The sequence below is a fragment of the Amblyraja radiata genome, chromosome 1, assembly GCF_010909765.2.
Source record: "Amblyraja radiata isolate CabotCenter1 chromosome 1, sAmbRad1.1.pri, whole genome shotgun sequence".
Classification (NCBI taxonomy): domain Eukaryota; kingdom Metazoa; phylum Chordata; class Chondrichthyes; order Rajiformes; family Rajidae; genus Amblyraja; species Amblyraja radiata.
The window spans coordinates 178,989,004-179,010,414 of NC_045956.1; the positions used below are offsets into that span (position 1 = coordinate 178,989,004).

The 21,411-nt window shown below is 43.7% G+C and overlaps 1 long non-coding RNA gene across 2 annotated transcripts in view; it reads left to right on the forward strand.

Annotated features, from left to right (window-relative positions):
* LOC116982432 overlaps positions 1–21,411 on the forward strand; it is a 110,996-nt gene that overhangs the window by 65,304 nt on the left and 24,281 nt on the right. Inside the window, exon 3 of one of the 2 annotated variants that reach the window (XR_004414458.1) lies at positions 58–1,235. The exons of the other annotated variant lie outside the window; for it this stretch is intronic. This is a non-coding gene — a long non-coding RNA (uncharacterized LOC116982432). Of the gene's footprint in view, positions 1–57; positions 1,236–21,411 lie in introns of those variants that run through there. 2 annotated transcript variants of the gene reach the window in all.

The following is a 21,411-nucleotide window of genomic DNA, read 5'->3' on the forward strand; positions in this document are numbered from 1 at the left end:
AATTTGTCCTGAAGTGTATGACAAAAAAAAGAAAATTCTGTTTTTGCAATCTTCCAGATACAAATTTGTACTTTTTAATGAAGATTCGCCAGCGCATATCAGATTTTATATAATGTGTGAAAACAAAAACGGGACTCCAGTAACAATAATAATGAAGAATGCATTAAATGCAAACCTGGATGGAGGAATCATGTCAACAATTGTAAACACCGTGACACCAATTGTAAGCACAGTGTCAACAACAATTTTAAACATTGTGTTAATAATTGTAAACACCGTGTCAACAGCAATTGTAAAGACCATGTCAACAATTGTAAACACCGTGTCAACAATTGTAAACACCGTGTCACCAAAAATAGTGATCATCATGTCAACAATTGTAAACACTGTGTCAACAATTGTAAACACTGTGTCAACAATTGTAAATGCCGTGCCACCAATTGTAAACACCGTGTCAACAACAATTGTAAAACACCGTGTCAACAACAATTGTAAACACTGTGTCAACAATTGTAAATGCCGTGCCACCAATTGTAAACACTGTGTCAACAACAATTGTAAACACTGTGTCAACAATTGTAAATGCCGTGCCACCAATTGTAAACACCTTGTCAACAACAATTGTAAACACAGTGCCACCAATTGTAAACTCCATGTCAACAACAATTGTAAACATCGTGCCACCAATTGTAAACTCCATGTCAACAACAATTGTAAACACCGTGCCACCAATTGTAAAACACATGTCAACAATAATGGTAAACACCGTGCCACCAATTCTAAACATCATGTCAACAATTGTAAACACCGTGTCAACATAATTGAAAACATCATGTCAACAATTGTAAACACCGTGTCAACAATAATTGAAAACACCATGTCAACAATTTAAACACCATTTCAACAATAATTGTAAACACCGTGTCAACAATTCTAAACATCATGTCAACAATAACTGTAACATTTGTGTCAACAATTCTAAACACCGTGTCAATATAAAATTGTAAACACCGTGTTAACAATTAAAACGTGTCACCAATTCCAAACACCGTGTCAACAGATTCTAAACACTGTTTAAGAATTCTATTCAACGTGTCAGCAATTTAAAAACAGTTACCAATTTAAAAGTACGAGTGAACAACAATCCTAGACAGCGTGCTAACAATCCTAAACATGGAGATACATAGATACATAGAAAATAGGTGCAGGAGTAGGTTCATTCAACCCTTCGAGGCAGCACCTCCATTCAATATGATCATGGCTGATCATCCACAATCATTACTCCGTTCCTGCCTTCTCCCCATATCCCTTGATTCCGCTAGTCCTGACAGCTCTATCTACCTCTCTTTTGAATGCTTCCAGTGAATCGGCCTCCACTGCCTTCCACTGCCAGATTCACAACTCTCTAGTTGAAAATGTTTTTCCTCATCTCAGTTCTAAATGGCCGACCCTTATTCTTAAACTGTGGCCCCTGGTTCTGGACACCCCACATCGGGAACATGTTTCCTGCATCAAGCGTGACCAATCCCTTAAAATTTATATGTTTCTATAAGATCCAATCTCATCCTTCCAAATTTCAGTGAATACAAGCCCAGTCAATCCATTCTTTCATCATTTTGTCAAGACTGTAGGAATGAAATTTCGTTCAAACCTTGTCTGTTTGAATGACAATAAAAGGCATTCTATTCTATGACAGTCCTACCAATCCTGGGAATAACCTTGTGAGCCTATGCTGCACTCCCTCAATAGCAAGAATGTCCTTGCTCAAATTAGGAGACCAATACTTTGGAGCGCAGAAGGTTAAGGGGGGACTTGATAGAGATCTTTAAAATGATGAGAGGGATAGACAGAATTGACGTGGATAAGCTTTTCCCACTGAGAGTAGGGAAGATTCAAACAAGGGGACATGACTTGAGAATTAAGGGACAAAAATTTAGGGGTAACATGAGGGGAACTTCTTTACTCAGAGAGAGTGGTAGCTGTGTGGAATGAGCTTCCAGTGAAGGTGGTGGAGGCAGGTTCGATTTTATCATTAAAAATAAATTGGATAGTTATATGGACGGAAAGGAATGGAAGGTTATGGTCTGAGCGCAGGTATATGGGACTAGGGCAAAATACGTGTTCGGCACGGACTAGAAGGGTCGAGATGGCCTGTTTCCGTGCTGTAATTGTTATATGGTTATATGGTTAATACTGCACCACATTACTCCAGGTGTGGACTCACTAGGGCCCTGTACAACTGCAGAAGGACCTCTTTGCTCCTGTACTCAACTCCTCTGTTATGAAGGCCAACATGACATTAGCTTTCTTCACTTCCTGCTGTACCTGCATGCTTACACTGTCAACAATTCTAAGAATGGTTGTTTCAGATGTAATTGCTTACATGCTCACTGGGATGAGAAATGGTGGTACAAGCTACTTCTAATATCAATAGACCTACGAACAAGTGCAATAAAAAAACTAACTAAGGCCAATTCCTAACTAAGGCCATAAACCAGGTGAAGAAATTATTTCAGTTTCTTGAAAGAAACCTACACGCAAGAGAAAATGCACATAAAACTTACAAATGTTTTGTAAGATATTCGAGCAAACTCTCCAGACATGCTGACTGTCCCGCTGAGTAACTCCAGCATTTTGTGTCTATCTTTGGTGTAATGAAGCACTTGCAGTTCCTTCCTACACCTGGACACATAGGACCATGACACATAGATGGACTTGTAGATTATCACTGGAAGGAACATTTCAAAAAGCTTCTTAACTATGACTGTCTTTGACACGAGTTCCCGTGGCTCTTTCACACAGCAGTTGATTCTGGTTGCCTAAAGGGCCTGTCCCACTTATGCAATTTTTTGGGCAACTTGCCGGCACCCGTCATAGTCGCAGCAGCAGATCTCCAAAAATGTTCTACATGTCACCCCACCTGTACGGTCGTGAGAAGTCACCCAAAGAGTCGAACCTTTTCTGGTTGCCGTTGGATTTTTACCATGTTGAAAATTTTCAACGACCTGCTGCGGCTATGACGAGTGCCGGGAAGTCGCCCAAAAAATCACGTTGGTGGGACAGGCCCTTTAGTCTGCCATTGACATTTTCTCTATTTTTCTCCCCACAATGCTCACTTATAATTATTGGAAAGCAATTCAACCTGTGAGGAAGTGGAAAAACATTGAACTAGTCTGAGGAGGTGATCGATTGTCGGTGTGGGCTGAGTGGGCCGAAAGGCCTGTTTCCATGTTGTCTCTGTTCAATCAATCTTTCAACTACATCAGGGACAAGGACACCTCGACCCACAGTCAAGCACATTACATAGACAATGCCAGTGTTTGTATCTGTTCAGTGAGTGGAATCGAAGGAGTTGCCAACATGTTCAGGGAGGCTTGCAAGAGGAGAGGATTTGTACTGGACCAGAAAGACATTATCAGATCCCTGTATTGGGCTACTCAAGGCACTGGAGAGATGTCTCCTTTTCTGGACGTTAGTGAGTTCATATCATTGAATAAGAGAAAAAAGTTTTCCCCAAACTTTGAATTAGAGTCATAGTCACAGAGTCTTACTCCGTGGAAATAGGCCCTTCGGCCCAACTATTTATAATTCATGTAGAAACAATGCAGTGTAACAGAATGAGTTGGGCAAATTAGAATGGCCTACATGTGCTGAGGAAATGAATAGATACATTCATTTGCACACTTTTGTATGAAAGACTAGTACCTCATGTTAGCACAACTATAGTGAATGATAGTAGAATGTTAGACACAAAATGTGAGTAGTTCAGTGGGACAGGCTGCATCTCTGGATCGAAGTAATGGGTGACGTTTCGGGTCGAAACCCTTCTTCAGAAGCCCCATTCCTTCTCTCCAGAGATTCTGCCTGTCCCGCTGAGTACTCCAGCATTTTTATTCTATCTTCAGTATAAACCAGCATCTGCAGTTCCCTCTTGCACAGCAACACAAATATATTTGAAAGAAAAGCCTTATCCGGTTGACATAATGCCAGTTTTATTTTTAAGCAAATGGATTATTGCATTAGCAAATTTTATGAATCATTCAATTTTTTGAGAAATTTGCATGGATGTGCAGGATTGTAGGTCAATTGGTTGCTGCAAATTACTCCCAGTGTGCAGGGGAGTTCTGCCAAGGTGGGATGACATAAGGCCAATGTGAATGGGTGATGGATGGTCGGTGTGGACTTGATGGGCCGCTGGGCCTATTCCCATGCTGTATCTTTAAAAAACCACCCTCTCCTGCTTCTTCATGGTAGCGAAGTTTTCACAGGGTTCAGATCAGCACATAAACCGGGTACCGGGCAGAGCAGCGGGTGGTGCCACCGCAGTGGCTGCTTCGCCAACAATCTGTATGTCCCCTCTCTTTTTTTATTATTTTAAATGTGTTTTAAATGTATGATTTAGTGTTCTTGGACTGTTTTATGTGGGGGGGGGGGGGGGGGGAATCATGGGGCAACCATTTTCAGTCACTTACCACAACAGAGATGCAATTTTTCTCCGTATCGTATGTCCGTCCCCCCTGCGGCCTAACAACGTGGAGCGGTGTGGTCTTTCCTGAAGACCGGCCCGGCGCTTCAAGCCGTGGGCGCGCGGACTTACCATTGTGGAGCCAACGATCCTTTGCGAGGATTGTCTGTGAAAAGAGCTCCAACCGCATGGCCTGTGGAGTTTAACACTGTGTAGCCCATGGTTGGCCCGTGAAGGCCGACTAGGGAGCTCCATGCCGTAGAGTGTTCCAATCCATCCCGATGCCGTAGTTTCGATCTCCCGACATGAGGGATTCGGACATCGGACCATCGGTAGCGGCGGTTGCGGAGGGTTCAACGTCCCTGACCATGGGGTGAACAAGGATGAAAATGATTGAACTTTATTGCCTTCCATCTCAGTGAGGAATGTGGATTCCGCTGTGGTGAATGTTTATGTTAAATTTACTTTATGTGACTGTGCGTATTGTTGCTTTTAACTTAGTATGGCTGTATTGTAACTTAAATATCACCGTACCTTAATGGTGCATGTGACAATAAATTCGAACTTGAACTTGAAATTGAACCACAGCCACTTTACACCTTCCGTAAGCCTAGACGCGGCAGTTTCTGAGGAGCTATCTACTTTAGTTTAGTTTAGTTTAGTTTAGTTTAGAGATACAGCACGGAAACAGGCACCTTGGCCCACCGAGCCCACTCCGACCAGGGATCCCCGAACATTAACGCTATCCAACACACACTGGAAAAAAAAGGGACACTAGGGACATTTTACAACAAGCCAATTAACTGACAAACCTGTACGTCTTTGGTTGTGGGAGGAAACCGAAGACCTCGGAGAAATCCCAAGCAGGTCACGGGGAGAACGTGCAAACTCCATACAGACAGCATCAGTGGTCAGGATCGAACAGAGATTCTGGCATTGTAGGGCTGCAGCTCTACTGCTGAGCCACCGTGCCGCCCCTGCTGCCTTGGTGACTTTGTTGATGCTAATGCTTTGGGGCAATTCAATGGACATAAGTTTAAAGAGGATGGTTTTTGAATATCGTAGAGGAGGAATAGTCAAGGAGATTAATTTATTTGGGTTCACACTGCTGATGGCATGAAGACAATGGGTGAAGCATCAATTCATAGCATTGATAATATAACGTTGAGACACAAGGAACTGCAATGGGGTTTATTCATCAAACACAAAGTGCTGGAGTAACTCAACATCTCTGGATGCTGCCTGGATTCAGCAAGTTTTGTTTATATTTTAAGTATAAAATTGAGGATAATCCACAGTGTAAGTTAAAGAGAGAGAGACACACAAAGATAAACTCAGCAAGTGGTCAACTCTGTGTTTAGTTTAGTTTAGAGAGACAGTGCAGAAACAGGACCCTCGGCCCACCGAGCACACTGACCAGAAATCCCCGCATACTGACATTATCCTACACACACCAGGGACAATTTATACTGATACCAAGCCAATTAACTGACAAACCTGTACGTCTTTTGAGTGTGGGAAGAAACCTAAGAGTTCGGAAAAATCCCACGCAGGTCACGGTGAGAACGTACAAACTCTGTACAGACAAGCACCCGTAGTCGGGATTGAACCCGGGTCTCTGGCGTTGTAAGCGCTGTCAGGCAACAACTCTACCGCTGCACCACCGTGCCGTCCTTTTGTGGAGGTACAGGAGAAAGGCAAGGTTCTCAGCGAGTATTTCTCCTCGGTTTTCACTGTGAAGAATGGCTTGAGCACTGGGAAACTAGGGGCAGTCAATGGAAATTCTGGAGAGCAGTCAAAAGCGCCCTTCGGCACAACTTGTCCATGCTGAACAAGATGCGCCATTTAATTACTTTGGCATATATCCCACTCAACCTTCCCCACCCAGGGCAGCACAGTGGCGCAGCGGTAGAGTTCCTGCCTTACAGAGAGCCGGGTTCAACTGTCTGCGTGGAGTTTGCATGTTGTCACTGCGACTCTGTGGGTTTCCTCTAGGTGCTCCGGTTTCCTCCCACATCCCAAAGATGTTTAGTTCAGTCTAGTTTATTGTGATGTGCAGGTTTCTGGGTTAATTAGCCTCCTTAAATTGCCCCGAATATGTAGGGAGTTTTAGCGAAAATGGGATAATGTAGAACTAGCGTAAACGGGGATCGATGGTCAGCGTGGACTCGATGAACCAATGGGTCTGTTTCCATGCTGTATCTCCAAACTAATATAAAGTACATTCCGGACCAATATAACAAAGTCCAATGCACGGAAGAAAACAGCACCTTATCTTCTGTCTGGACACATCCAGACACAACAGTGATTCAATGGTGAAATACTTTCAGAGCCTTCATCAGAAAATGGCCAATTCTGCTTTTGTGAAGTTGTGGGGAAAAAGAACAATGTTGGCTAATAACTCGTGAATAAGGGATATGGATTGTACTAATGTGGTGACAGGGAACTGCAGAGAAAGTCTAAAAGAAGAGATGTGGAATGCAGCAGTGATGACTCCAAGTTTCAGGAATTTCATAGACTATTTTATAGTACCTATCATTGTAACAGAAAATTGGACCCACTGTCAACTAAGTTAGACGTGGATAATCATCTCATTCTGGTTTTCACCTAATTAACAGAATGTGTTCCACTCTGTGCAAGGCCTTGTCTAACTGTCTGTCAAGCTTCTGTGCAAGACCTCGTTTTATTGTTAGTCAAGTTTCAGTAATTAAAACCTCATAGAGGCAGCACGGTGGCACAGTGGTAGAGTTGCTGCCTTCCAGTGCCAGAAACTCGGGTTTGATCCTGACTACGGGCACTGTCTGTGCGAAGTTTGTAAGTTCTCCTGTGACCTGCGTGGGTTTTTCTCTGAGATCTTTCGTTTCCTCTCACTCCCCAAAGACGTACAGTTTTTTAGGTTAATTACCTTGTTATTAATGTAAATTGTCTCTAGTGTGTGCAGGAAAGCATTAATGTGCGGGATCGCTGGTCGGCGCGGACTCGTTGGCCATAATGCCTGTTTTCCGCACTGTATTTCTAAACTAACTAAATGAAGTTTCACTGTCCTTTATGAGTTATCTCGTCATCTGAGAGTATAAAAAGCTGTACCAAAGTCACACTTGGGAGATCAGCTATGACAGGTCTCCTGGTACGCACCAGATTTAATAAATCACCTGGTATTTCGAACCACCAACTCTGAATTGCCTTTCCATTTTCTTCTGACATCATGATTGTCAGTTAACTAATTATTCTCAATCCACTAACATTGCTGACCTGTTGACATTTCCTAAAGCTTCTTGATTTTATGTTCTTTTGTTTGTTTAACCTCCTACCACTTGTCCTCATTTTCATGGCAACATAATGACAAACATTAAAAGCACCATTGAACCATTGACTTGCTTGTTAAAATTGGTTTTTAAACGTATCCCTTTGTCCTATCCACTTCTCTCTACCTTCCCTACAACTTAAGACTATGTTTCATCTTTCTCCCAGTTCTGATTAAGGTTCTTCACCCTGAAATACTAACTCTGAATCCCTTTTAGGATTTGCAGAGGCTCATCTGGTGGAGTTGCTGCTTCACATCGGTAGGGTCCCAGGTTCGATCCTGACCTCGGGTGCTGTCGGTGGGGAGTTTGCGCGTTCTCCCTGTGACCGCATGGGTTTCCTCCAGGTGCTCCAGTTTCCTCCCACATCCCAAGGAGTGCAGGTTTGTAGGCTAATTGGCCTCTCTGAAATTGCCCATAGTGTGCAGGGAGTGGATGAGAAAGTGGGATCATATAGAACAAGTGTGAATGGGTGATCAACGGGCGGCATGAGCTTGGTGGGCCGAAGAGCATCTTTCGAAGCTGTATCTCGAACCCAAACCTTCCACAGATACACAAATACAAATACAAATACAAATTGCCTTTATTGTCATTCAAACAAACAGAGGTTTGAACAAAATTTTGTTCCTTACAGTCATAACAGTAAAATAAACATAACACACAATTAGCACAGTTTCACACAACATCCATCACAGTGAATCCCAAACACCTCGTCACTGTGATGGAAGGCAAAAGACTTATCTTCCCTGTTCTTTGTTCTTCTCCCGCGTCGAGGCGATTGAAGCTCTTGATGTAAAGCCCCCGGCATGCGTTGGTAAGTCCCGCGGCTGATTAAGCCGCACCAGCGATGTAAGGCCCTGCGATGGCCGATTCAAACCCCGCGATTCGAAGTTGCCGTTGCGGGAGCTCCCGAAAAGTTGCTCTTCCTGCTGAGTTCACGAGTATTTTGTAGCTTTGTTTGGGTGGGATAAAAATGGCGGCATGGTGGCGCAACAGTAGAGTTGCTGCCTTACAGCGCTTACAGCACCAGAGCCCGGGTTACAGCATCCAGACTACGGGTACTGTCTGCACCGAGTTTGTACGTTCTCCCCGTGACCTGCATAGGTTTTCTCTGGGATCGTCACACTCCAAAGACGTAGAGGTTTGTAGGTTAATTGGCTTGGCATTAAAAAAGTTTAAATTGGCCCTAGTGTATTCCTAATGTACACATAGTGTTAATGTGTGGGGATCGCTGTCGGTGCAGACTCAGTGGGCCGAAGGGCCGGTTTCCGCCTGTATCTCTAAACTAAACTAAAACTTGACTCATGATAAGACACTCCAATGATCAGCCAGGATTGAATGGCGGAGTAGTCATGACGGGCGAATGGCCTAATTCTACTCCTATCATTTATGATCTTATGATCTTATGCAATGTCGTCTACCCATGGGCTCCAGAAATGTTGCCTGACCTGCTGAGTTAATCCAGCACTTTGCGGCTTTGTTTGGGTGGATTAAGACTTGGCTCATGGTGCGGCACTCCCCAGAATTCTTTAAAGGTCAAGAATGAATTGTTATAGGTCAACAGAACAATGAAAGTCATACCTGCAGCAGCTTTACAGGCATGTAAACGCAATACGCATTGATAATATATATAAACAGAAATTCATTAAATTAATTACCCCAATATTAGCGGAAAAAAGATTCTAAACTCGTTGGGTGGAGTTGATGCCTCACAGCACCAGAGTCCCAATTTGATCCCGACTACGAGTGCTGTCTGTACGGAATTTGTAAGTTCTCCCTGTGACCTGGGTGGGTTTTCTCTGAGATGTTTGGTTTCCTTCCACATGCCAAAGACCTACTGGTTTGTAGATTAATTGGTTTGGTATAAATGTAATTATCCCTAGTGTGCATAGGATAGTGTTAATGTGTGGGGATTGCCGGTCGGTGCGGACAAGGTGGGCCGAAGGGCCTGTTTCCGCACAGTATCTCTTAACCATGCTTCTTAAACTATTTCAGTGTCATTCACCCTTGAGTGTATCACAAAATTTCATTCACCCTCGACTAAATTTTCTTATGTTTTTTGGTAATTTTTGTCTTATTCTCCCTTGTGTATAATTTTATATATAATTTATTTTGTCGCATGAGCAAAAAACATAAATTAACACATTTCATAAGTGTTTATTTTATTCAACTTTTTGAACATCCTTAAAATATGTAAAGAAAACTAGGAGTGGAATTTTTTTTTTTTAATTACCACTGGAGTTAGAAAATCATTCAAATCATTATCATACGTTGAAATGATAAAAAAAAAAAACCCATTCCAACGTAAACACTGGTCTTCAGCCCCTTTCGGTCTTTGATTACTGCAGGTTTTTCTCGTAAAACTAGATTAAAAAACCATGGAGTATGTGATTTAATATATTGGTATCCAACAAATATTACTATCTGTAACTCTCCCCGCGAAAGCTCACAATACCACCAAATCACAACTTGCCATATTTAGCATACTTCTCTACAGAAGATGGCTTTTCCAAATCCAGGTATATTGTAAATGTTGTGCATGTGTACTGACATGTATATTCACATGCATGCTCAAAACATCATCACAACATTGTTGCTCAATTCTGAATATCTGATGTCCTCCCATCCTCCCAACGACGAGCGACAAAAACATTAAGAACAGAAAAATTATTAGAATTTTTCTAGTTTACATAAAGTAAAGTCAGTAACAACTGTCTTAGAATTTAGAATTAGATTCATAGAGACAATGGTTTCTTATTGTGTATGTTTACCACAAATAAATGACAACCAGTATACTACTACACTTACATGTATGTTTTCTATCATCAATGACTAGGATATTCCTGTACTCTTGTTACAAGCTTCTCAAACCGAGGTTCAATTTCCTTCTCCAAAGGTACCCACATTACTGAATCAACATACCTCCTCTTGAGTCCTATAACCATATAACATATAACAATTACAGCACGGAAACAGGCCATCTCGACCTTTCTAGTCCGTGCCGAACACGTATTCTCCCCTAGTCCCATATACCTGCGCTCAGACTATAACCCTCCATTCCTTTCCCATCCATATAACTAAAGTTAGACACAAAACTGGATGAGCAACATAATGCTCATCCAGTGAGGGGGGGGGACGAGGTATATCTCCACCTTTCTTTTACTTTTTTCTTATTTCTATTCTTTCTGCCACACTACTTTGGTAGTTTAGGGGTCTTTCTTTTGTTCTTTTTCAATCTATCTTTTCCATATAACCATATAACCATATAACAATTACAGCACGGAAACAGGCCATCTCGGCACTACAAGTCCGTGCCGAACAACTTTTTCCCCTTAGTCCCACCTGCCTGCACTCATACCATAACCCTCCATTCCCTTCTCATCCATACGCCTATCCAATTTATTTTTAAATGATACCAACGAACCTGCCGCCACCACTTCCACTGAAGCTCATTCCACACCACTACCACTCTCTGAGTAAAGAAGTTCCCCTCATGTTACCCCTAAACTTCTGTCCCTTAATTCTAAAGTCATGTCCTCTTGTTTGAACCTTCCCTATTCTCAAAGGGAAAAGCTTGTCCACATCAACTCTGTCTATCCCTCTCATCATTTTAAAGACCTCTATCAAGTCCCCCCTTAACCTTCTGCGCTCCAGAGAATAAAGACCTAACTTATTCAACCTATCTCTGTAACTTAGTTGTTGAAACCCAGGCAACATTCTAGTAAATCTCCTCTGTACTCTCTCTATTTAAGAAAGAACTGCAGATGCTGGAAAAATCAAAGTAGACAATAATGCTGGAGAAACTCAGTGGGTGAGGAATTACCTATGGAGCAAAGATAGGTGACGTTTCGGGTCGAGAACCTTCTTCAGACTGATGTGGGGGTTGGGGGGCGGGAAGAAGAAAGGAAGAGGCGGAGACAGTAGGCTGTGGGAGAGCTGGGAGATGGAGGAGATGGAGGGAGAAAGCAAGGACTACCTGAAATTGGAGAAGTCAATGTTCATACTGCAGGGGTGAAAACTACCCAAGACGGAGGTGAAGAGGAGGGGAGAGAGTCCTAGGGATGAAGGGAAATGACCTGCGCCTGTGCAGTTGGGGCTATGGGTAGGTGGTGGGATATTGCATTGGGGGACCAAGCCTCCTGTGTGACAGGAACCCAATGGGTCCCACTTAGTCTAGTAGGTATTGGAAATGAATTGTATTTTTATCTCTACCTCAAAATTGCACGAAAGTTTGAAATAGCATTTGGTCTCATTCTCAGTTATTGACTTAGAATTGGACTCTGATGAAGGAGAGGAGTACCATTAAGAATGAGGCACAAGAAACTGCAGAGTCTGGAATCTTGAGCAAAAAAGTGCTCAAGTTATGCCCCTGTCCCACATAGGTAACCTGAACGGAAACCTCTGGAGACTTAGCGCCCCACCCAAGGTTTCCGTGCGGTTCCCGGAGGTTTTTGTCAGTCTCCCTAATGGTCGAAAGTGGTTTCCGCTTCTTCTATGTTCCGGCGATTATTTCAAAAAATTCAAAACCGGCCGCGACTAAAAATAGGTTGCCGTTTTAAAAATCGTAATTTTTAGTCGAAGCCAGTTTCGATGCTAGTTGAAGGTGGTTACCTTCCACTACCTGCAACCTCCGGCAACCACCTGCAACCTCCGTTTGCCCTTGTTGCGAGTGGGGGGATGGGGAGAGATCAGTGGTACGGGTATGGAGGAGACCCTGGTACGAGCCTCATCTATAGTGGGGGAGGGGAACCCCCTTCCCTGAAGAATGAGGACACTTGCGATGCCCTGGTGTGGAACACCTCATCATGGGAGCAGATGCGGCATAGACGGAGGTATTGATCCCTCCTCATCCTTCTAAACTCCAGTGAATACAAGCCTAGTCTTTTCAATCTTTCCTCATATGACAGTCCCGCCATCCCAGGGATCAATCTCGTGAACCTACGCTGCACTGCCTCAATCACAAGGATGTCCTTCCTCAAATTAGGAGACCAAAACTATGCACAATACTTCAGATGTGGTCTCACCAGAGCCCTATACAACTGCAGAAAAACCCCTTTACTCCTATACTAAAATCCTCTTGTTATGAAGGCCAACATCCCATTAGCTTTCTTCACTGCCTGCTGTACCTGCACGCAACTTTCAGTGACCGTGTACAAGGACACCCAGGTCTCGCTGTACCTACCCTTACCTAACTTAACCCCATTGAGATAATAATCTGCCCCCTTGTTTTTGCCACCAAAGTGGATAACCTCATATCACATCTGCCCACTCACTCAACTTGTCCAGGTCACCGTGCAAACTCTTAAATTCCTCTTCACAGTTCACACTGCCATCCAGCTTTGTGTCATCCGCAAACTTGCTAGTGTTGCTCCTAATTCCCTCTTCCAAATCATAATATATATGGTAAACAGTTGCGGCCCTAACACCGAGCCTTGCGGCACTCCACTCGCTACTGCCTGCCATTCTGAAAAGGACCCGTTCACTCCTACTCTTTGCTTCCGGTCTGCCAACCTATTTTCTATCCATGTCAACACCCTACCCCCAATACCTGTGCGGGACCTTATCAAAGGCTCTCTGAAAGTCTAGATACACCACATCCACTGGCACTCATTCATCCATTTTACTTGTCACATCCTCAAAAAAATCCAGAGATTAGTCAAGCATGATTTCCCTTTCATAAATCCATGTTGACTTGGATTAATCATTTTACTGCTATCAAATGCCCCATTATTACCCCTATAATAATTGACTCCAGCATCTTTCCCACCACCGAAGTCAGGCTAACTGGTCTGTAATTCCTCGTTTTCTCTTTCTCGCTCCTTTCTTGAAAAGTGGGGTAACATTAGCAATCCTACAATCCACAGGACTGATCCTGAATCTATTGAACATTGGAAAATGATCACCAATGCATCCACTATTTCTAGAGCCACCTCCCTGAGGACCCTGGGATGCAGACCATCAGGTCCAGGGGTTTATCATCCTTCAGTCCCATTAGCCTACCCAATACTATTTCTCGCCTAATGAAAATTTATTTCAGCTCCTCTACCCCCTTAGATCTTCTGTCCTCCAGTACATTTGGGAGATTGTTTGTGTCTTCCTTAGTGAAGTCAGATCCGAAGTACCTATTCAACTCTTCTGCCATTTCCTTGTTGCCCATAACAATTTCACCCGTGTCTGCCTTCAAGGGACCCACATTTGACTTTGCTACTCTTTTTTTCCCTTAACATATCGAAATAAGCTTTTACTGTCCTTCTTTATATTCTGGCCTTTATATTCCATTCCTTACACTTCATCTTTTCAGCCCGTATTGCCCGTTTTGTTTCCTTCTGTTGTCCTATGAAAGTTTCCCAATCCTCTGGCTTACGGCTACTCTTACTGTGTTATACATCTTTTCTTTTAGTTTTATTCTATCCCTAACTTCTCTTGTCAGGGATAGAATCAACTTCGCGGTTGCCTCCTACTCCCCTTAGAATCTTTCTTCCTTTTTGGAATTAAATGATCCTGCGTCTTCCGGATTATGCCCAGAAATTCCTGCCATTGCTGTTCCACCGCAATTCCTGCTAGGATCCCTTTCCAGTCTACTTTGGCCAGCTCCCCGCTCATGCCTTCATGGTCCCCTTTGTTCAACTGCATCACTGCCACTTCTGATTTAACATTCTCCTTGTCAAATTGCAGATTAAAACTAATCATATAATGATCACTACCTCCAAGCGGTTCCTTTACCTCGAGTTCTCTTATCATATCTGGTTCATTGGACAACACTAAATCCAGAATTGCCTTTTCTCTGGTCGGCTCCATTACAAGCTGCTCTAGAATCCATCTCGGAGGCATTCCACAAACTCTCTTTCTTGGGGTCTTGAACCAACCTGATTTTCCCAGTATACCTGAATATTGCAGTCTACTGCAAAAAAAACAAAAAAAAAAGTTTTAAAAAAATAAAAAAATAAAAATTAATTTAAAAAATCTGAATTTCCCTGAGGGGATCAATAAAGTATTTATTATTGAAACCCCCCATCACCACAGTGGCATTACCTTTGTTACATGCCAGTTTTAACTCCTGCTGTTACTTACTCCCTACATCCAGGCTACTATTTGGGGGTCTGTAAATAACACCAATTAGTGTCTTCTTGCCTTTACAATTCCTCAACTCAATCCACAGTGACTCTACCTTGTCAGTCCCTATGTTTCCCTCGAAAGGGACTGAATTCTCTCCCTCACCAGCAGAGCTACCCCCCCCTCCCCCCTCCCATTTGACACCCCACCCCCCTTATTCAGTTTAAAACCACCCGTGTAGCAGTGACAAACCTGCCTGCCAGAATGCTGGTCCCCCACCTGTTAAGGTGCAATCTGTCACTTTTGTTCAGTTCCCCCTTACTCCAAAACAGATCCAAGTGGTCTAAGAATCTAATCCCTGCCCCCTGCACCAGTTCCAAGGTTCCACCAGGTTCAAGGTGAAGGGGAGAAGATTCAATAGGAATCTGAGTTGTAACTTTTTCCACACAAAAGGTGGTTGGTGTATGAAACAAGCTGCCAGAGGAGGTAATTGAGGCAGGGACTATCCCATCTTTTAAGAAACAGTTAGACGGCAACATGGATAGGACAGGTTTGGAGGGATATGGACCAAGTGCAGGCAGGTGGGACTGGGAGATGTTGGCCAGTGTGGGCATGTTGTGCCAAAGGTCCTGTTTCAACACTGTATCACTCTATCACTATAGATCTGCTGCCCAATATTATTATATATCAACCCTCGTATTCTTTGGCCATCTCCAGCTTTGATTATTCCCAATCTCCTTCTAAAAGGCTTCATTCACACAGCTACCATCCATATCCTACTTGGCGTAAATCATTATTTTATCATTGACCTGCCTGGCCGTGTGCTTCTTGATATCCAATTAAAAATTATCACAATTGCAATAAATCTCCCAAGTGTGTGTTCCTCTTAGAACTTTCTCTTCCACCCACTGAAAATTTCCACAACTGTTGTTAACATTAACACTGTCATGAAGAAACTGTTTCTGATATCCTGTATTGCCTGATTACTGCAGGTGTGAGTAACATGGTATTTGCCTCAGATTAGAAGAGTACCAATTTGTCCAAAGTGTGAAGTCTCTTTTCTTCCTTCAATAATTGCATTGGTAAGTATTTTTGGACATATTCTTTGAATCAGTGATAAAGCAGATTGCCACCTTGAAATATTTATAGTTTAGTTTAGTTTAGAGATAAATCATGGAAGCCAGCCCTATAGCCCACCGAGTCGATATATAACCAATCACTCTATATCTTTGTTATCCTACATTTGTATCCAGTCTCTACACATTAGGGGTAAATTTTATCAATGTTATTAACCTATAAACCCGCACGTCTTTGGGATGTGGAATGATTCGGGAGACCCTGGAGGAAACTCACAGTCACAGGAAGAACATGCAAACTCCACACAGACAGAACTCTACACAATACAGTGTCAGGATTGTGGGGATAAGGCAGGATAATGGTGTTAGTAGGGAGAGATAGATCATCCCGGATTGAATGGCGGAGTAGACGTGCTGGGCCAAATGGCCCATTCGCTTATTTCCTATCATTCATGAAGTTATGAGCTGATAGTCAGGATTTAACACAACTCCATGGTGTTGTGAAGAAGCAGCTCGACAAGCCGTGTCACTGGGCTGCCCTCTCTTTCTTAAAATATCCCCCATTTCTAGCAGTGTGTGAATTGAATGTTCAATCAGTTTGGAAACCTTTCTTTGTTCTGTGCAGGGCAATGGAGTTGTTAACATGCAGATTATTCAATGTCAAATTGCATGGTCATCTTCGTGTACCATACTACCACCTTTGACTCTTTGCGACACTGTTATACTTGGAATAATTTACTTTCGATGGTCGGGACGGCTGTACATGTGTTGGACTGGGCTGAGTCTCTGCATCCTGTTTTGACCTTGTGCATATGAATTGTCGTACCAAGTCACAATGCAACCAGCCAGGCAGGATATTTTCTAAGTTCATAAGTTTAGTTTAGTTTACTTTAGTTTAGAGATACAGCACAAAAAGGCCATTCGGCCCATCATGTCCACATCAATCAGCAGTCCCCGCACATTAACACTATCCTACACACACTAATGACAATTTACACTAATACCAAGCAATTAAACTATATACCTGTACGCCTATGGAGTGCGGGAGAAACCAAAATCTCGGAGAAAACCCAGCCAGGTTACAGGGAGTACATACAAACTCCGTAAGTCAGGCCCGTAGTCGGGATCGAACCCGGGTTTCCAACCCTACAAGCGCTGTAAGGCAGCAACTCTACCGCTGCACCACTGTGCCAACCAAGTTCTAGGAGCAAAAATGGGCCATTCAGCCCATCAAGTCTACTCTGCCATCCAAGCATGCTGACCTGTTTCCTTCTCAATTTCATTCTCCTGCCTTCTCCCTGTGCTGCTCAAGATGGTGCTTGAGACATTGTTCTGTAGGCGCACGCACTGTGGTCTGAGGAAAAGGTAATCCAAACACCACAGTACCAGTGATGGATCCACTTTCATCTTCTCCATCTTCTCCCCTAGCAGTCGGGGCTGAATTGTGTAAAGGCGCTTGAGAATTCAAAAAATGTAATCCTTACAGATGCATCAGTAGTGTCCAAATGTGTGTACACCCTCTGCAGCATGTAAATGAGGTCATCATCACACTGATGTTAGGCTGCTATGCAAACTGTAAAGGAGCCCTCAGGTTGGTTCCGGTTGGAGGCCGCCGGCTCCACGATGTTAGGCCCAATGACAATGGAGACCCGATAGGAAAAGGTCGGGTCCCCGTACAGGGAAGAGATTTTAAAATATTTAAAGTCCACCCCCCCCATCCACCCTCCCACATAGACACACCTAAAAAATAAAGTAAAAACATGCACCTAACGGACAAAAAGAAAGAAAAAACGGATGGACTGCAGTCGATCCGCTGCTACAAGCCGCTGCCGATCATGATAGGATAAGCACTTTATCACTGAAGCATAGTAGACTGGTAAACAGGATTAATATGGAAAGAATCCTGGTATTGACATGGGTACGATGTTTTGAAGGACCTGTTTCTATGCTATATGACCCTTATCGTTAATTATCCATTTGTTATGAGTGAAAAGGCTAATTTCAATCTGGCCCCCACTCCTTTGACCATCATATCATATCTATCTATAATATAAAAGTGTGTGTGTGTGTGTGTGTGTGTGTGTGTGTGTGTGTGTGTGTGTGTGTGTGTGTGTGTGTGTGTGTGTGTGTGTGTGTGTCTGCCTGACTTGTGGCTGCCAGCCTTTGATTCGTTGCTACGCCAACACCAGACGCAGAATCGCCGAGATTTTTTCCATTTCGGTAGAGATTTCACTTTTCATTCTAAGTATCCACACCTGATTACATTTTGTTATGTTTATGTGCACATTTTTAATAAAATCCTTCTCAACAATTTCAAAACAAAACAGCTTCTCACCCATAACATGTTGGTGAACGTTCAATCGTGTGATGTCACAATGCCCAATGCTCACATATGTCCAATCGGAATGGATCCATTTACATATGCCTTTGCAGCAGCTCCAGCCCCAGCCACCCCCCCCCCCCCACCACCCCCCCCCGCAGCCTGTGTCGAAGCGCGTCATCACTTGTGTGGGAATAGAGAAAGAGGATTGGGGTGATAGCCCTCCCCCTTCCACTCTCCCTCCCCACTATTTCCCCTCTCCCCCCCCCCACCCTTTAGAAGATTGAGGGGGATCTTCTAGAAACTTACAAAATTCTTAAGGGGTTGGACAGGCTAGATGCAGGAAGATTGTTCCCGATGTTGGGGAAGTCCAGAACAAGGGCTCACAGTGTAAGGATAAGGGGGAAATCTTTTAGGACCGAGATGAGAAAAACATTTTTCACGCAGAGAGTGGTGAATCTCTGGAATTCTCTGCACAGAAGGTAGTTGAGGCCAGTTCATTGGTTATATTTAAGAGGGAGTTAGATGTGGCCCTTGGGGCTAAAGGGATCAGGGGGTATGAGAGAAAGGCAGGTACAGGATACTGTGTGCAGTAGCAAGGTTTGTTTGATTTAACGGACGTGAGCACACAGTTAGCTGCAGACTCCGCCCAGGACAGGAAGGCTCTGCAGGAACGGAAGGGACGTCACGACCGCGGTGCCACAGGTGCTGTCGCCGAGGGAGGACGGACGGAGCCGCGGCTCGAGAGACTAACAGAGACTAACAGAGGCAAAGAGGTTTGCCTCGCACTGCAAGGGAGCAGTGGACCAGACAGGAAGAGCGGACGGAATTACCACTAGACAGCCAAACCAGTAGGTAATTTACGGCTGGGGTGAGTACTTTCCATTTATAGGAGGTAGGATTATATAAATAAGGGGTGTATCAATACAGTAGGGGATTCTTAAACAGGACCAGTTAATTACCTATATAAGATGGGCGGTCAGGAGGATGTGCCAATACTGCGAGATTGTGGGAATTTGTCGACACCATTGATGTAGAAGATCCCTACAGCTGCAGTAAGTGTTTGAGGCTAGAGGAACTCCAGCTCCGCATTGATGAGCTGGAGAGCCCAACTTCATACGCTGCGGTACATCAGGGAGGGGGAGTATTACCTGGATGTTTTGTGCCAGGGGATGGTCACAACCGACCAGTTTAACTAATTCAGTAGGCAAGTGAGCAAGGAAAGGAAGGTGTGGCCATAAGCGAGGCAGGTAGGGGGAACCAGGAGGAGATGCGGCAGGAGCCACAGCCCTTGTCCCTGACGAGCATGACCGAGGCTCTTACTCAATGTAAGGACGGGATCAGGGGCTGTGGGAGGGATGAGCAACCTGGCTGCAGCACCGTGGATCAGGAGGCCATTCAAGAGGGGGGAGTTAGAAGAAATGCCGTAGTGATAGGGGATAGTATTATTCGGGGGGTAGATAAGGTTCTCTGCGGCCAGCAGAACATGTCCCGAAGGCTGTGTTGCCTACCCGGTGCTAGGGTTAAGGATATCTCTGGCGATGCTGGAGAGAAATTTGCAGAGGGAGGGGGAGGATCCAGTGGTCGTGGTCCATGTGGGGACCAATGACATAGGAAGGGACGAGGAAGGAGGATCTGCTGAAGGAGTTTGAGCAGTTAGGGAATAATTAAAAGCAGAACCTCGAGGGTACTGATCTCCGGATTGCTACCTGAGCCACGGGCCAAATCGGCGAGGGTACGTAAAATTAAAAAGCTAAATGCGTGGCTCAAAGACTGGTGTGGGAATAATGGGTTTGTTTCTTGGGCCACTGGCACCAGTACTGGGACAGGGGGGATCTGTTCTGTAAGGACGGACTTCACCTGAACGGTGCTGGACTGGGGTCCTGGCAAATCATATAACTAGGGCAGTAGAGAGGTCTTTAAACTAAGTAGCGGGGGGGAGGTATCAAAGGGGTAATAACGGCAGGGGTAGAGGAAATAGAGCAGGGTATCAGTGGGGAAGCGGAAATTCAAAATGTGACAGGAGACAGAATTTGTGAAGATAAAGATCTAGATGTAAAAGGGGCAAAAACGGAAAGGAAGGGTAGTAAAAATCATCTGAAAGTGCTTTATCTAATGCACGGAGTATTCGTAATAAGATAAATGAATTAACGGTGCAATAAGTATATATAGTTATGATATCGTGGCCATTACGGAGACATGGCTGCAAGGAGATCAGGACTGGGAGTTAAATATAGAGGGGTACTCGACAATTAGGAAAGATAGACAGAAAGAAAGGGAGGAGGGGTGGCCCTTTTAATAAGGAGGGAATAACGGCAATAGAGAGGAAGGATATTGCGTTGAAGGATCAGGATAGTGAAACAGCTTGGGTACAGATAGAGAATAATAAGGGGAAAAAAACACTAGTGGGTGTAATTTATAGACCTCCAAATAGCTGTGACGCTGTTAGTCAGAACATAATCTGCAAATAGTTGACGCATGTAAAAAGGGAACTGCTGTAATCATGGGGGGACTTCAATTTTCATATTAATTGGCAAACCAAACTGGGCAGGGTAGACTAGAGGAAGAGTTTATAGAATGTATTAGAGACGGGTTCCTAGAACAGTATGTCACCGAACCGACAAGGGGGGAGGCAATCTTGGATCTGGTCCTGTGTAATGAAGCAGGATTAATTAAAAATGTCATAGTTAGGGACTCGTTGGGAACAAGTGACCACAATATGGTCGAATTCCATATTCAAATAGAAGGGGAGCAGGTTGAAACTCAGGCTGGGTGCTTAGTCTAAATAAGGGGGATTATGAAGGTATGAGGACTGAGCTGATCAAAGTTGACTGGGATAGCAGACTCAAGAATAAGACGGTACATGAGCAGTGGTGTACGTTTAAGGGTATACTGTATAACCTTCAAGAAAAATTTATTCCTATGAAGAAAAAAGGGGTAAGGGTAAGAACAGTCAGCCATGGCTCAGTAAAACTATAAAGGATAGTATTCGGCTGAAGGGCAAGGGCATATAAGGTAGCCAGAGATAGTGGGAGGGTAGAGGATTGGGAAGCATTTAAAGGTCAGCAAAAAATAACTAAGAGATTAATTAAGACGGGGGAAAATAGACTATGAAAGGAATTTAGCGAAAAACATAAAAACTAATAGTAAGAGTTTTTATAGCTATATAAAAAGAAAAAGGGTGGCTAAGGTGAA